Source organism: Manduca sexta, chromosome 11 (assembly GCF_014839805.1).
Source record: "Manduca sexta isolate Smith_Timp_Sample1 chromosome 11, JHU_Msex_v1.0, whole genome shotgun sequence".
NCBI classification, from domain to species: domain Eukaryota; kingdom Metazoa; phylum Arthropoda; class Insecta; order Lepidoptera; family Sphingidae; genus Manduca; species Manduca sexta.
The window spans coordinates 5,398,703-5,414,866 of record NC_051125.1 but is presented as its reverse complement, the minus strand read 5'-3'; the positions used below and the strand labels follow the sequence as shown (position 1 = coordinate 5,414,866).

Genomic DNA, 16,164 nt, shown 5'->3' with positions numbered 1-16,164 from the left:
CCTCTAAATTATGAATAAAAAATGTTTCCAGCCAGCAAATAACTCACGTAACTCTTCGAAATTTAAAAGCGTTCTAGTAAAATAAAACTTCACTAAAACAGGCCGTACGAGCGGGGCCGTAATGCGGCATCCCGGATAAACGCGCAACCACCCCTTGCCGAGGGCAGCGGTCTACTGAGCCGGTTGTCAGCCGACCGCCGACGACCGGCGACAGACTACAGAATGAAAGCGGCCACCCTACAAACCCCCCGACACCAACACCTCACACCGAAAAATGCACCCATAAAACATGCTCATACAAAAGAATGCGAAAAGTGTTGCACGCTCCGTAATTACTTGTGACGTACACGGCATTGTTTGTGTGTGTGACGTAGCGAATAGGAACTACCGAAACTCGTAAGTAATCTGTCTGTTAGCTACAATTGTTAATTATTATAATTAAAAGAGGTTTATTGGTAGGCGAGAAAAACTTTTTTTCATGATCGTTGCACAGCCGCATGTATTTTTAGTAAATAAATCTGGAGCCCGTTGTTGGTGACAGTCGGTTGTGCCGTAACCCGAGATGTTTCGAATATTTCGGGATGGCAAATATTTACTTTGCTAACGGAGTAACTGCTTTGTATTGCAGTACGACTGAATAAAAGGAATGCAATGATAAACATATTTCTTTTGTTGCTTATTCGGAAAATAGAAGGACGAATGTAGAGCTAAATGAATAGCAACAAGTAGGAAGTTATTGCATCCGAGGCTTTATGAATTTTCTTTTCTGGGGTATAAAGTAGCTTATAAATTTATCTAGGACTTAATCTATCAAATGAATGCAATGGTTAATGCATTTACTTCTAACAAGCATAAAAACATGTAAATTAACGAGTATCTTCATAAGCTTTGCCAACATGAGTAGAAATGGGCGCAATTGTAAATGTACCAACTTTTATTTCTAATTAATGAATGAAAATGCCTTTCAGTAAAGAAAAATTAATGTATCTTACCAACGAAGAAACTTCATATAATTTAGCTACTTAGATCACGAGTCTAGCGAAACTCACTTGTTCCTGTTACCGCACTCCTATCTTTTCACAGTATTATCAATTCTTTTAAAAGATTCCCGATTGGTAATCGTATTGATGAAGTGTCAATTGTTTTTGCAAGTCTTTGTAGCAAAATCTTATCATGTTTTCCTATAATCATTATGTAGCTAAAAATATCTTAGTGGTATTTTCAGCTTTAATTTCGTAAAAACGTAAAAAATTAAATATTTTTTGCAATTCATGATACAGACATAGAACGTTACTTACTGACTAATGTAAAAAACGTAACAAAACTATTGTTCACGAAATAAAATTGCATTTATTAAGGATAATCAGGCAACTTTATAACAAAACCACAAAATCTCTCTCATAGCTGTATTTGCAACTTACCTTAAAACTGTTATTTTATGCGAAAAATCCAATAAAACTAGCAAACGCTAAAGGCGATGCTCACAACTCCACAATGTATTCTGAATTCGTATGCTGAATCAGTATGATGTGTGCGAAGGAAGTTTTCATTTCTGTTTGAATAATACAGAACGGCGGAAAGTTGGAATTTTGTTTGTAATTTTTTCGGTAACGTTACGTCGGGCATTAAATTGTTTTGGCAACAAAATGGAACGTGGTCAAACATAAAACAATAACAGAAGTGTCATTACGAGCTAATTGGGTCCGCAAAAAGATCAACTTGATCCTCCAATGTAAACACGATTCGCTTTGTGCAAGCTCTGAATTAGAGAAGCATAGAAGAAAACGAAGAGCAAATAAGCCCACAACTAGCCGAAAATCTGATACAAAAACAACCTTACCGTCTTTAAATAAAGGTTGAAAATAAAGTCTCGTCGTTACACTTGTATCTTCGGGCGTCTAAGAATGCTATTGAGAAAAGGGCACCCGAGATAAGGGCTTTATCGATGCATAAAGTATGTTATTATGAAGTTGGTGCCCCTCTCAGCGCTGAGCAAAAAGGGGCATGCCTTTATTCATTGAGGTATTTGTGGTATCTCTATATTTGCACCTGTCGTAAACTTGTGGCCTACGTCGAGGATAGGTAAATCTGCAACGCGTCGACTCGTGTGGTTACGTCACCCTAATTTGATGTTTTCCTTTTAAGCTCATCGGGCATAATATTGTAGCGATGACGTCACACGTCATTGGTTTATATAGAGTTAGATGCTTATAAACATAATGCGTTATGTAAATGAGCTTCTTGTATTGACAAGCCTAAAATTAGTAACACTAAACATACTTTCATTACCTACGTCATAGTTATGTTTACCTATATTAAAATTCGTATTTTTATCTTAAACGGAAACAGACACTGCGTACTTTAATAATCGTGAACACACGTTATGTAAAATGAGCATTAATATAAAATTGCAGTGGTTTTGACAGTAAATAAATATTAACCATTAAATGCTTATTAGCAACCATAGGAAACACACACGTTAGAGCCTCGGTAATCGTACTCACTGTGTACATTAAAACCAGAAATGAATGCACGTCACATGTGAGTAATTTACTATAATTAATTTTGTTTAAGAGATATAATGTTGCGATAGTCTCCATATTTAACAGTTGCGAGGGTTACAGGTTAAATTTACTTGGGCCATTTTGATCCTCGATTACGCGGGGAAATGTCAGTTTTAATGTTATGAGATTAAGCGAATCTTCGTGAGTGGAGCCTTAACTATGACATAATCGTTTCATTTCGCATTAGATGTATATATGTGAAAGGGTTACACTATTAATAAATGTCTTTTGAAACATTTTGCACGCTTTTACTTATAGTGATAAATGATTTTATTTATTGATTCGTGGTTCATCATACCTACGTCTTTTTTATTTTATCCTATGATAATTTTTATACGCAAAAGTCATCTTTCATCTTTGCATATATATAAAATTGAACAGTGGAAATGACACCCAATGCTTACACTACTTTTGCGACGAGTTCGGTCACTAGCAGTGAATACTTTAAGCGAACAATGCTATCATAATTTTACACAAGTTACACCAATTCGAAACATAAATTCAGCTTCGTAAGTTTAATAGAGAATGTGAAAGAGTAGTATTGAATTCAGAATTTATCTACACTTTGACTTCTCGTCTCAAGTTATGTTATTCATGTAGAAATGTAACCATGTAGCCTATGGCATGTTGCCAAGAATGTTGGCTGCGTTTGCCTATCAGCCGTATATCATCACTAATATGCTAATACACCAAAGATATGCTGTCGCAATGTGTACTGGACAAAGTGCGTAATAAAAGTAATATTTTGAACAAACTAAAAAAGGTTGAATCTCGACTAGTTTAATAACACTTTGTAAAGGCGATTCAATAGCTTTAAAAACTACTATTTAGTATACTTGAACGTGTATATTATTAATAAAAACGTGATAACAAAATTGTAAACCAAAAATGACAAATAAGTCCACATAAAATTCAAAATACACTTCATAATTCGCATTTAAACCTTACCCCGTTTCCTACGCTAAACTCACAGAATAATAAAGAGAAACACCGCTTCAAAGGAAACGCGTTAGTCTCACCTAAATGAAGATATATTGACACATTAAGATAATTTGTTCCGAAGAGGCGTTGAGACGACGTAAAAGTGCAAAGATCAAGGCCCGCACATCCTCTAATGAGCTGCAAACATCGGAATATCACACGCGATTTGCCGGGACCCTTTCGGTTCCACGCCCTAATTGTTGACAAATACTATGTTCTGTACCCTACGTTTTTCAGAATGTGCTTCAACAATCTTCTGAAGATTAGAGTCAAAAATCTATTTGTTGCTTAGATTTTGTTTCGTATTTTTGAATATCCTGCTAATGGCCACATGGCTTATTTTCGTTCACCAATTAATAAATATTAGGGTACACTATCTATAGACGTGTACAGCCTAGAAAGAGAGACATTGGTTAGAATTCCATACACATCCTTTCCCTATGTACACAGGTGTAATTTTAATATTTATGTTATTTTCGGCCATACGAGTACAAATGACTGATGGACCAATGGTCGCTATTTAATATAATAAAACGACAGTTTTTTTTCTCTTGCAAAAGCATAATAACGTAATAACGTATAAAAAACCGCGATAAAATCCGCAAAATACTTTTATTTTAATGTCTCACAATCGCGTATACATAAAAAAATATTATAATAACGTATATATTTATTGCACGGCGGATCTTTGTGTTCCATCTCTTCCCAATTAATACCTACAGCATCAGCTTTATACATCCCACATAATACCTTATCAGATATCCAGGCGGCTTGTTTGGGTAGTTTGGCGAGTTGTGCTAATGCGGGCTAGCCCGCAGACAGGTAACATCGACAAAAGCCTATTCATAATTTATATTGATAAGTCTATCGCTAAACCATTTGATCTTGCGTCTTTGCACCATGATTTGTACCGCAAAACAAAAACAAAAATACACGTCGCTCCTTTATCCCCGAAGGAGCAGGCAGAGGTGTAACCAGGGTATCCATTTTTTGCAATTACCTATTATATGCACAAATTTCAGACTCCAGGCTGAGTAGAAAAACTCAATATCACTTTGAATACGACCTGGGATATGAACCCGGGACCTCATGGCCTCCGCCAGACCGACCACGCAATGCACCTACACCACCCGGGGCACCATTTATACTGCAATTAAAAACAAAACAGGACTTATAAAGTGCTACCTGTTTTTCTAAGTCGCTCTAGACTCAAGCTTGTACGATTACCATCTTAATACTAAGAGCAATTAAAGTACATCAATTTACATAAATAAACAACGATGTCCTTAACTTTTATAGTCTTAAAAATATCTGTTTAATCTTTGAAAGTAGACTCTATGCTGCATTACGTAAGATAGATGCTTAAATTATAATGCTTATTACTCCCTTGGGTCATGAATTTTGCATTTATGGTAAACGTTACACAGAATATTATGTTCGAAGACAACATCCTAAAGGGGTAATGGAAATACATAGTATAAACTCTTCAAACGAAACTCATGCGACAGATTATTTTTAATAATTGTTAAGAGAGTTTTATGGCGAGTGAAGTAAGAAAGATTACAACAAGTATGTTCAGAACCTATCAAAGAATAATAAAAACACGTGCCAAGGTAGAAAAGAAAAGCAGTGGATTTCAAGGTAAACAAATTTAACTAATTTCGTTACATCGAATGACGTTAAAGTCAAAAATATATTTGGTTTTAAAAATATAGTATAGAACCCAGTCCTCCTAGGTCGTTGTGTAGGACTAGACAGATGAGCTGATAATGATCTCGAGATGCTAAATGTAGGCGGCTCAGGACCACCCGTATAAATCTTTGGGAGAGATTTATGTGTAACAGTGGACATGCAACTAAAGGACACCACGAGCTACTAAAATCTTCTTGGTATTTGAGTAAAACTAAATAATTTTGCATACGGTATTATAAGCTGTTGTATAGTATCAAAAATGGTTTTTGATTTGCTTACCTATATACTTATATATTATAATTGTATATATTAAATACAACTTATAAGTATGTTAATCATTATCTGCGATTGAAATCGTTATATCAACGAAGAATCACGTTATTATTTAATGCGGATTAGTACCCACGAAACTTCCAAATATTATTTTTATATATTTATCTATTAATATTTTACATATATCTAGGTTCCGTCTGTCAATTTTTTTACATGGATAAAGCAAACGCGTAGCGCTGTGCACAAGTGAAATACACCCATCCCTAACCCAAATAAGGAGCCGATAATTCCCACTGTAATTTGACACTGCAGATTTTTGTAGGCAAAAACAGCTCCGAAATACCGACAGTTAACGATGACCCCCAAGTGTAACCGATTTGCGTTTAGCAAAAAAGTATTTAGCAGATGACCTTTTAAACGTATAGCCGAGTCAATCAATGATTAATGTTACAAAATGTGGATTCGCGGTTGAATACATTTATACAAACTTTTAAAAAGTGACAGAATGATGTTTATTGGTTTAACGTGCGTCGCAGTTATTGTTACCCTTATTTACGAAATAATTTGTACTGTATATTGTTTTAGAAACACGTAAGATATATTTCAATAAACTACGTATTAGTACTGTATAACGGTATTTTTGTTTTAGAAATACATTAGATATATTTCAACAAATTACGTTTTATAATAGGAACAGATAATTAAATTATACCATCAACATAATAGTTACGTACTGAACACTTCATCTAAACTAAACAAATCGTCATAAAACGGCAGCAAAATTGCGATTTACCCAAAACGCCGACTAACAAAACTACCCAAATAACTCAACAAAAAAATAAACCCAAACCGCGTCGCCAGTAACTGTACACCGATTCGCTTTCAATAGAAAGCCCAAAAAAATGTGTCCACAATTACCGGACCATAAAACACTACAGGTACATTGTATATGCCCATCCGGTCGGGTCGTCAAGTGCACCGTACTTCTTGACATATATCCCTTATCAGGAATTTTATGGAAAGCAGACGTTTCTGGAATTCTGAGACCACTTAAAGAGCTTGTCGATAATGCATACTTTGTATAGCGTAAAAGGATTCGATTCTACGCGAGGACTCTCATCACAAATAAACGAGTATTATGCGTCCTCTTAGAGTGTTTCCTTAGATATGGTGCCGAGATTTTAGTAGTTATATTCCAGAACGTTACGAGTACATTTTATTGTGCTATCGGGCGTGCGTTGGAACTGAAATATTTTTGAGTAGGTGTCACACAGGTACTTATTTCTAGTTGTATGTGTTTGTGTGTTTTTTAAATGTGTTTTTAAAAATATGAAATCCTTTAATTTTTTTTTATGTTTAATAATAAATTCTTAATATTTTATTCAAAAAAGATTTTTGTCGTAATACTCCCGTAAAAATATAAAAATGTATGAAATATAGTCATAAGACCGTTTGTTACGCTAGTTCGAATGTCCATTCGAAATTGGAATTTTAATTCCATCGAACACACCTTTGTATGGATTGTGGCAGGCCGAGGAATTTCACGCCTTTGCCTAATTTATACTTCCTCGTATTTGAATATGGAGTTTTAAAACCGCTGTCTTGTTTACTTCCACCATGTTTAAGCGTATTAAGAGTAATATATAGTAACATTCAGAATTATAGGGATAATTTTGGTTATGTATTTAATTTTTCTACTCATAAAATTAACTTACATAAGATCACAATATTAACAATAGGCATATTTGTTTATTACGTAGTCTTAAATCTATTTGAAATTGCAAAAAAAATATATTATTGTACTTAAAACACGTCGCGGATAACAAATATATAAATAATAGATAGCACGCAAATAATATTGAAAAGGTAATATGGATGAAAGAGCATAAAATGCATGTAAAATGTATGCAACTCGGCATAATGCTGTTTGAACATCCATCCTCGTTTTATTTACCTTTTTCAATTCATCGCTTTATTTCCGCGTTTTCAATTGTTACAAATTAATGCTATTTTTCATAAAAATGTAAAGGTAATATAATATTATTATTTGCCTACATTATGTACTATCTTTTGTTGATGATTTAATTTTTTTTTCTCAATTAATGAAGTGATATCTAATGTTCGTACCAAAATCGCTTAATTATGCAAATGTTAACAAGAAAGGCTTTCAAATAGCTTTACAATTGTTTGTAACAATTCAAGGTGTAATATTATGAATGTATTCGTATAATTTATTATATTAGTACTATTTTTTTTTTTCATTTTTGCTGATAATATTGTGTTTAATAACTCTCACTTTGAGTATAAATAATTTAATTTTAACCAACGGCGTGTTATTAAAATAAACAAAATAAATAAAGCAAAGCAACAAAATGCGAAGACCGGCCGCCTATCTCTATTACTGTTAAATTGATTCACTTGAAGTGAGAGCAACTCGGAGAATATTGTAAAATGCAAGCGTTTCGCTGAATCAAAGTGAAGACCTTGCGGTCGGCGAGTAACAAGAAGCTTTGCCTTTGAACCACAATCTCGGAGTTTACTCTAAAACGTTCTATATATTGGTTAAACATTGTTATTGTTATGCAACTTTTGTATGAAATTTAAACCGCTGACTGTAATTTACTTAGGAATTAGAATCAAACATTTGAAAAGTTGGGGAAGTGATTTACTGAATTGCTAAATCCAAGTGTATTGTCGGTAGCAACCATATTTGTAGACATTTGCAAATATATTATGTTTGTAGTGTACATGTATATGTCTAAAATATCTTCTCAATTAAATATTATAAATAATATTATTGAGCGGCGATAGCCTAGTTGGTTGGGGAACGGTCTGCCGAGACGAATGTCCGCAGATTCAAAAGCCCAAGGCACACACCTCTGACTTTTCTAAAATAATGATGTGTGTATTCTTTGTGAATTATCGCTTGCTTTAATGGTGAAGGAAAACATCGTGGGGAAACCTGCATATCTGAGAAATTCTCTATAGGAATTTTGAGGGTGTGTGAAGTCTACCAATCCGCACTAGGCCGGCGTGGTAGACTAAGGCCTAATCCCTCTCAGTAGGTAGAGGAGGCCCGTGCCCAGCAGTGGGACAGTATATAATACAGGGCTGATATTATTATTTATTAAATTTATACCAATAAAATCATTTCTATCCTATTTCTTTACACCCACCCAAACATTATCACCCACGTACATAACTTTCTTCGCCTAGACAAAACATTGCCAAGTCCGGGACAACAAGCGGTTAGGGCATCTGTTTCAAGACAGGTGTTTGTTCTAGCGCTAGGTTGTTTGTTATTGTTGGTGTTTACACGACGGCTCCAGACTTAATATGACGCGATATTTACCGTCTTAACCCCTTCAATATTTTGAACTTTATGTATTTGAGATAAAGTACTATTGTACAATAAATTTTATATAAGAAGGATTACATAAATATCAAAGATAATTGTACGCATAACTACATAATCCACAGTTTAATAAGTTGTCTATTACGGGATGTAACCGCTTATTCATCTCGTTGCACTTTGCAGTTATGGAACTAATAAGCATTTGACCCTAGTCTTAACTTTTGATTATACGTAAAGCACGCCTGCTTTTCAGGTATTTTTGTGTATACTAAATAGTCTTATCAAATTAGTGACTATACTTAAAATACTCCAATCTCATTAATTATCGGTAAACTACTACCAAAATTTAGATCTTGTAAAGCGCATACTTACTTAGTACCTACATATAAATAAGTATACAAAACCTATAAAATAATTAGTAGACAATTATTTGTGGTCTCATCACGACCGATTGGTCTGAAGCAAGATAAATGTATACGTTTATTATCTTCAATCCTAGAACCAATACAATGTCGCTTACATTCATCCCTGTTTTAAAATCGATCCGAGTCATTTTAACGTTGAGGTCGGCTTTAATACAACGGTAATTTTACTTAACGCATTCTTCTTTAAAGTCTTATTGATACTTTAATTGTAACAATGTAGCCTCGATTTTAAAATCTCTTTTAGTCCTAATTAACTAGAAATAACTTATCCAACGTCCCCAGAATATTCAGAAGTGTATTAATACAAAATTTATCAATGAGTGAAACCTAAATACATCGATAGGAGAATCTTGACACCGCAATTCAGATTTTTATTGTTTTTATACAACACCATCTATATTTATCTTTATGAAAACGTGTATTTGTGATTTAAATTAATACACAATCAGACACCACTATTCGTTAACGCAAACTACCATACAGCCATTAATATTCACTTAAACACCTCAGCCATTTTTGCTACATCAAAACAAGCGCAGTGTTTAAACTGTCCAAATGGCATCCATTCCGAGTGAATGAATCATAAATGAACAGGACCGAATGAATTTTCTGTTTATAATGGAATAATTTGCTTCTATTGGAACGAATGATTATCGGGTGTTCTCGTGTTCTGTGCCACTATTAAAATGTCATTAGAACGCTATCACGCGTGATATCAAGTATTTGGTGTTTAATGCTCGCAACGAGAAATGTTCGCTTTATTTTGAATACAGGTAAATGTGGACGCGAATGTATGTCAACAACTATCCGCTTTCAAATGTTCGTTATGTTTAATGAATAAAGTATATATTGTTTAGACATTTTAGAATCACTAAAATACTTAAACAATAAATACATTCATTAAAAGATATAATGGTTTGCAACGAAATAAAAGTAGCATTTCCGAACAACTTCAGATTTTCTCTTTAATTTGTACAAACACTCCACTGGTAGCATCATATTTCGATGGTTTTTTCCTCTTCCAACATAACAGACTTTTAATTTCGAACGTAAAGTGCTAATGCAATGTTTTCAGTATTTATTTTAAACAAAGTAATTTTTACAAATAAATCTCATGTTATTCTATGCCGTTCCGGGAATACATTCCCCGCAAAAATATTGCGAACATTTCGTGATTGCCAACACGGCATTAGGGTGGTTCTACATTTACATACATGAATCAAGCTCGGGGACGTGTTCCCATTGTGCGAGGAAGTCGACGAGTTCTCAAAGAACTTTGCATGACCATATCCTGACGTTATTGTATTGGTAAGTAGCGAAGCGTTGTCGTCTATCTACTATTGAGGACTTTTATATCTATTCTACCTATACACAAAAAGGTATATATATAATAGTGATATTTAAATCTTAACTATTTACGTTATTGTAAAGGAATCATACAGTTTAAAGAATTTGCCATATAATTTTTACTTAAATATTTGATTACATAAATAAAACTTATTTTTTTAATTCCGTATTTATTTACGGGTTTAATATTGTATTACTACAATTAGTCGTTGATACATTGTATTTTCATAAGCGTTTACAATATCAATTAAAACTTCTTACTACATCTATCATTAAAAGTTATCTAAGATAACAAAACTCATTAACGATAAAATTGACCTAGTTTCAACCTGCGTTTTCACTTTTCCATTCAATCAATCAATCACGGCTTGAATGGTCCAGGACAGAGCTCGCTACTGTTTCAGTGATATTTATTTTTACGTTTAATTACTCGTGTATTTTTTTAAATAAATTCACGCCTCTATTCTCAGAAAGATTAGAGACGTGACTAGTATACACAGACTCTTCTGAATATATCTCTGTCCCATGATGTAATAAGGGCTATCAAAACACTATATTTCGATACAGCATATTAGCGGGAATAGCAGTGAAACATTTAATAACAAAATTTACGTTCTTGAAAACTAGATTTATATTATAGTATTTTCGTTTTGCCCAAAAAAATCACGAATTCGTGATGCCGAGATTGATACATACTTGCCTAATGCGCATGCCCCAATAAAGAATAAATAACTCTGAGTTCTTGGATTAAGCCCCCATATATCTTCTTATACGGGGCTTAAAGTAATCTTAACTTAAGTGTGATATATTATTTTGAAAACAAACTTATGCGCGTGCGAACATTTAAGGATTTTGCGTGCACGTAAAGTGAACACACGATTCAACCATTTTTAAATAGAATTGCGATATAAATAGGATCTTATTTCATCTTTGTTTTGAAAGTAAAAGGATAAATAAGACACCGTTGGACATAATTTTCTTACCATATTATTTTGTATTATTCTATTCCATTGCCAATTCCTCAAGATTGATACTTGTTTAGACAGTGTATATTGAGTCATAATATACGGTACCTACTTATAGTACAAAAAATATATAATTTGTAGCTTTAAAGCCTTTAATTCCAATGTTGTTTCTATTTATACGTCCCTAGACGCGAATTTGTCTTAACAGGGGCCTTATTCTCTATCCCGCACGTTATTTTAACAGTGCGTAACAAGCACGTAACACAACGCATTATGTTTAGGACTATAGAAATTTGGCTTACAGAATACCATTCCACGTACATTTCTCGAAGATAACATGACACGGCCGCGTTACGCGTTTACACTATCATACAGAATAAGGGCCCAGTTTTGTCCTCGTGAATCTGTTTTGAATTGAAGCATTGTTTAAATTGTTATATTACTTTTAAATGAACCATGATAATCTTATAAATTCTTATTATAATACTTGAATTACGGAGACAAAGTAACATTTTGTAAAAACATTTGATAATATATTTACATACCTAGAAACAATTCACTCAATAAAAGTAATATAGTAGTAGATATCTACGTAATAAGTTAACTAAAATTATTTAAATAGACTAAGTATTATTGTTACGTTACATATTTTTACAACTTTACAAGCAATAACGATGTATTGACATATATTTTCCAGATTACTAGCTTTCATTGTTACAATTTAAAAAATAATATAGACGATATCTGAGTACATACTTAACACAGTACAGTAAAAAAATATAATTATTCCACACCACGCAAGAACTAAAAAGCAAATGAACTTAAAATGACAATTTTAGCTATCATTATTATTTTCCCGAAATTTTAACTCGAAATTAATTAAATACACACACATCCTTATACAGCTCTAAATGAGAGCGTGCAATAACCTGGAAGTCTCTGGAGAAATCTGGGTTCTTCGCCAACTGAACGTAATGAATTTGCCTGAAGCCTGGATTAAATTTTTGATTTCCTTGTTCCTGTTTCATTCCCAACCAGTTTATCAACCTGTATTTCGCGGATAACTTGTTCTGAGTTACCTTAAATAGATCAGTCGGTACCTTAAATAACTCGGAAATAAGAGCATAAAAATCTGTCCGTATAAATCTCGCTTTATGCATATAATGTACTTAACTTTAGCGATTGTAATTGATCAAATGTGAGTTTTTGCATGATATGGTTACAATTATATTAAATTTTATGCAGTTGAGGAAGGAAAGCCAGTTGCGTCTTGTGATATAGTTCTAACTCTAGCTCAGATTCATGGTGTCTCCCGAGATCACTATGGATGCGATGTGTCCAAAAGAATTCATAGTACTCAATAAATCACTGTTTGTATTCATATTCTTTAATATTTTACACGTCTTTAGCATTATATATATGTATCAACATATAGCCCCGTTCCTAACAAAGCGTCAAATTTTGTTATTTTCTTATCATAAAATTTTATGCTATGTAATAATGTGTTATAATATAATTATAGGTTTTTCCTTGTGGTTTTTTCATCGAACGAATTTAATTATTAGGTAATCCTGCAGCTGCATTCTTCAAGACGTGTCTAGATAACTAAAGCTTTTTCTGAGTACAACACGCATATTATATTCCACAGTACCTACGTAATCAATCAATACACATTTAATCTACGTCGGCATGCAAAAAAAAAAACAATTTAAAAATGGATCATACAAATATCTCTCTTACAGCTTCCATAACGACATCGAATTATAGTTTCTAGGACACTATTGTTAAAGTTGCAAGCGCTGCGTTTTCAAATGCAATCTTTTACATCCGTAGAGTACACATTTTATTGGAGACGTAAAGTACAATTGGAAGAAAGATAAAAGATAGTCTGAGCGTTCAGACCGATTGTGCTAGATAATGTCCTTCAGAAAAATGTTATAATGCGATATAAGTTTCTTTTTAAAATACAAATGACTATACTCATGTTTTAATATGCTCTTAAAAGCTGTTTTGAGCGTTGAAGAAAGATAGGAATGGTGCCAAGAAGAGTATCTGAAGCGTTTTATTTAAAAACATAAATGTTTCCATGTGAGTTTTTGTAAGGCCCTTATACGAGTGCATGTCGAAAATATTCATTTAGGGTATATTATTGAGGCATTACTTTTAAATAAATTATGTCAAAAATTATTAAATAACTTACGTTCAATAAGTTTTGTTAGAATTCCATGAGCTATTGTTCCAGTCCGCTTATTTAATTTGCCCTATTCACACCTCCTCCATATACTTATCTTGAATTTTTAACCTAAATTAACGATTAAAAGGAAAACTGCATTGCGTTCAGCAATAGAATATAAAAACCGCGAAATAAACCGGAAAATAGTTTTGTTTCAGTGTCTTACATTCGCGTAAACATAAGTACTCATGAATAAACTATTGTTTTTAATAGGTTTACATAAAGGACAAAGATTGTTTCCAAAGCTATCATTTAAAAGTGACGTAGGGTTTGTACTCGTCTGGTCCGTGCATTAAAACATTTTACAGCAACAATAACAGCCTCTGTAAAATATCTTTATTTCGTTGTGGTTGACGGTCTTGTTCTTAAAAATAAATGAAATTCTTGATTAAAAGCTTTAAATGTTTCCAAGTTTTATGTTTTTGTTTCCTGTTTGCATCTTACTTCTTACTAATATTAAAAATGTGAAAGTTGGAAAAGACGGCCGGTTAAAACTGAGCGTTGTTTGTCAGATTTTGTTACGAATTTTGCTATGGAAAACATATAAAACAAACTTTATGAATATATGTAATCCACGGTTATCGCTCTTAAACACTTTCAAAATGACTACACAAACAAAAGCAAGATATAAAATCAGCTATTACCAGTAAATTTAGCATATGAAAGCACATTCTCAAGTTTCCCAAACGCGAAAAGTGATATCGCCAACAGCGCGATCGTTGGCAACGGCAAAATTCAACCTATAAATGTGAATAACTTTAGGAAAAGTTCGCGCCCAAGGATTTACAAAATATGCGAACGTGTCGCCTCGCCTATAAATATATTTCATAACCTTTGAAATATTCATACTCGTTGTTCGAGTAAGGACGCTGTCATAGAAAATCATTCACAATAATTACAATAGAAAAATGTTGTGAAAATTTGATTCAGTAATTCAGCTGAAATATATTTTCAACTTATGATTATTATTTGTAAACGCTTCCATTTCCTTGTACTATTTTCGATAAGCGAAAATATGTTTAACGAATTTTGGTCATTACAATAAATGACCAAAGGCCAACTAAGAAAAACATATTTATTAAAACTTGTTCTACGTTGTTTATAAACATGACCATTTATATCCCTATAATTACAAAAAGTTCTATCTATTCAGTACGGTACTATATCCGACATTTTTGGCGAACTACTGCGTTCCAGATACTATAGAACATTTTCATGAACAAGAACAAACATTTACATAAACTTTATTAGAGCCAGGAATATGTATGAGGTGACTTATGTGACGACTAGTGCCGCACCGCGATAATGGGTTAGCCCGTGACCCTAGATTGCCTGAAGTCCTTCGGGTTATCCCTCAGTATTATCCCTTGTTATAAATGTATGTGTGTCTGTTGTATTACGGTACGGTTGCAGTGCTAAGGTCTCGGATTTGATCCCGGCTTGGGCAGTGACGTTGAGTGTTTCTACTTACTGCCAGCCTGGAGTCTTGAATTTGTACCCCATATGGTTGTAGGCTCGCCCCCTATCATCTCATGGGATGGAAAACACACGACAGAAAGTGGGTGTCCCATTGCACCTCTACCTACCCTTTTTGGGATATAACGTGTATGTAATTTTGTCAGTCTGTTTATTCGTCCGCAATATTTGGAGTCGTCTGATTCGGATGATGAGAACATTTTCGCATAATATTGCGCAAATTACTAAGGAGCCCTACAATAATGTGATGTAATACGAGACAGGAGAAAAAAAAAACAAAATATATTTGTTTGTCAAAAGAAAAAAAATCATATCATATCGTATGGATTATAAGATACTTATAAAATAAATAAAGATTTATGGATAACTCAAACATATACGTAAAATATAAATATACCTAATTTGCAATCTAATAGATCAAAATAAGTGTATAAACTGTAAAATTTAAAGAATATAAATAAAATATATTACAATGATAAACATACTATAAAAGATTAAAGTAGCATTTTAAAGCTAAAATCTTGTAGTTGCCTACATAATTTGCGTGCCCGATAGGCAGGTTTTTCTCATCTTATCTAGGACACTAATGGCCATAATTTTCTAAATTTATTGCAATGACAACTATTTATTCAATTATTCTAGCCAAGGCTTAACTCAGAAGCCAGACAAGATTCTTACATATGAAATATGTTACTCTGGTACGGAGAACGAAGCACAAACATTGCATTCCTAATAAAATAAAGTGTGGTATAAATACTTAACTAGGGAGTATCAACTGGTCCTAAGTACTAATTTGTACATACGCTCAAAGCTGCAGACCGTATCGTTTTCCCTAAGGAAATAATGTAAGTGC

The 16,164-nt window shown here is 33.3% G+C and overlaps 1 protein-coding gene across 7 annotated transcripts in view; it reads right to left on the bottom strand.

Moving 5' to 3' along the window:
• The window catches only part of LOC115442957 (apoptosis-stimulating of p53 protein 2), a 228,154-nt gene that overhangs the window by 88,373 nt on the left and 123,617 nt on the right, over positions 1-16,164 (bottom strand). Inside the window, exon 1 of one of the 7 annotated variants that reach the window (XM_030168245.2) lies at positions 2-171. The exons of 5 other annotated variants lie outside the window; for them this stretch is intronic. The gene's annotated coding sequence lies outside the window, so the exon portion shown is untranslated. Of the gene's footprint in view, position 1; positions 172-16,164 lie in introns of those variants that run through there. One more of the 7 variants, XM_030168192.2, reaches the window with a different exon arrangement.